The sequence below is a fragment of the Etheostoma spectabile genome, unplaced genomic scaffold (assembly GCF_008692095.1).
Source record: "Etheostoma spectabile isolate EspeVRDwgs_2016 unplaced genomic scaffold, UIUC_Espe_1.0 scaffold352, whole genome shotgun sequence".
Lineage (NCBI taxonomy): Eukaryota > Metazoa > Chordata > Actinopteri > Perciformes > Percidae > Etheostoma > Etheostoma spectabile.
This window is the reverse complement of record NW_022605591.1, coordinates 587,136-589,351: the sequence shown is the minus strand read 5'-3', so window position 1 is coordinate 589,351 and position 2,216 is coordinate 587,136. Positions and strand designations below refer to the sequence as shown.

General features: G+C 41.9%; 1 pseudogene; it reads right to left on the bottom strand.

The window, feature by feature from the left end:
• The window catches only part of LOC116686311 (uncharacterized), a 114,164-nt pseudogene extending 111,948 nt beyond the window's left edge, over positions 1 to 2,216 (bottom strand).

Genomic DNA, 2,216 nt, shown 5'->3' with positions numbered 1-2,216 from the left:
GAAAAAAGTAGAACTCGTAGAGGTTCCCAGACACAATGCTCTGTAAAAGAATACAATCAGGAAATTGTTAAAATATGCAACTGATCAGAAGTTCCTCCACATTTTAAAACACGTTTAATGAAAAATAACTCTGCCTCCTGACCTTCCTGTATCCTCCTTCAGCCTTATAGGGGATGCTGATCTTTACTGTGGAGTTGTGCTGCTTCACAATATAGCCTCTCTTCTCTGCAACTGGCTGCTCCACAAGTTCACCATTGACGCCAATGTTGACCTGCATCCGGTTATGACCTGACACCAATGGATGCAGCACCTCAGGAGTCTCCCACATAATGTGGCCACGGTTGTCATGTGATCCTTTGTCTGTGGGATATTACACCAGTAAGAGTTTTATTTGCTGTATGTCAAGGAAAAAAGAAAAGAAAGCCACAGCATAAAAGATTGGAATACTGACGCATAGAGCAAGCAGCCACCAGGTCAACCACGACTAAAACCCAGCTTTGTCTGGAGAATAGTGTTGCATGGACCACCTCTACTGGAACACCATTCACCTGGGGGGAGGGGGGGCACTCAAATTAAAATCCTGCTTTGTACTAGATGCTTTCCATAACATTCTGGAATTTCAAAAACCATGGACTACATGCACTAAACTCTGCATCAGTGGTTTACCTCAGTGCTGTATGATTCAGGTTGTCCATATGGAGTACGAAATACAAGCCTTCTGTCAAGTCAAATGCATATCCATGCGTCTTAGCCGTTTTAAGGCTAATGGGCAACAGCTCCTGCTGTACCCTTTGAAACATCACCTGCCAATCTGCAGTGGCTGAGGCATAAGCCTGAAGAAGACAATTTAAACTGTCATTTAATTGTAAATACTAATTTGATGCACATTACCCAACAGCACATGACAAATTCCACACATTTCCCAGCAGACTTGTCAATTATACCGTTTTGAAAACAGCATCCCAGTCATCCTTCTTTGTCCCAGTTGGACAGGCCACATCACTTCTTACAGACACCTACAAATAAACCAGGGTTAGTAAACATTGGAAATTGCACATATTTCACACAAGATGCAGCCAAGCTTACTTCCATGTAGTTGACCTCACATGGTGACCTCTCTGGGAGACCAGGGTAGAGAGGGAGAACAGGTTTTGTTCAAAGCATAGGTGACTTCCTTTCCTTTGTGTGTCACAAGCAGGTTGAAGTTGAATGTGAACACTTCATCCTTCTGAAACATCAGTAAGATCTATGAAAACATGTGTCCTAAAAAAATAAATAAAAAAATTAAAATAAAAAGGCCTACGCATTGTGTGCATAAATATCCCAAAACAGTTATGCATGCCATTTGCACGGACCTTGTTGTCAGTGTGGCAGCTGAAGTAAGAGGCTCGGAGCTCCACATGTTCCGATGTTGGGAAAACGTCGACACTGTAGCCACACTTTGCTGCATACTGCTTAGTGATGGGGTACACACCCGTCTCATCTGAAAGACAAATTCCGCTGTCCGCTCAAAAATATATTTTCACTGTTCATTTAGTGAAATACCTGGGTTTAGTTGGTCATATTTACTAAGTAAAAACCTGCCAGATCAGTCTTAAGAAGTCACCAAATAAGGCTAAATAGCCACTGTAGCCCAAGCGCATGATCACACATGGTTTCTGACCCCTAGTTTGTAATGACGATGTGCAACAGCCTCACCAACAGCCTCAAAGGAAGGCTCATTCCCAGTGTAGAAGAGATCAACAGCTATCATGAAGTAACGATCACGACACTCCATATGAAGAACTTCTGCATGAACAAATGGGTTCAAATTGAAATATGTGCTAAGGACTAACATGCACATGTTTAGGAAGACATTTTAATTCTTACCATTGGGAATATTATCACATTTTGCAGTTGTCCACACAGACAGGAGCAAGATCACACTGTTAAGACAAATTCATGTATTAAAAAAATAAACATCCATAATTGAAACCATAAAGTGCACTAACGGCAATCAACATCTTGTAAATTGCCATGAGCCCACACCTTACCTAAGGCCAAACCCAAAAGCCATAGCCACTGATGTTAGTTAGCAGTGTCTAAAGCTAGCCTAGCTGCTAGCAAACTACACCTGCTAATCAACACAAGCTAACATGACCCACTTGCTTGAACTATATCCTGGCCTAACTAGCACTATGTGCTGATGTCTGCTACACACCAGCTTTAATAAGTCA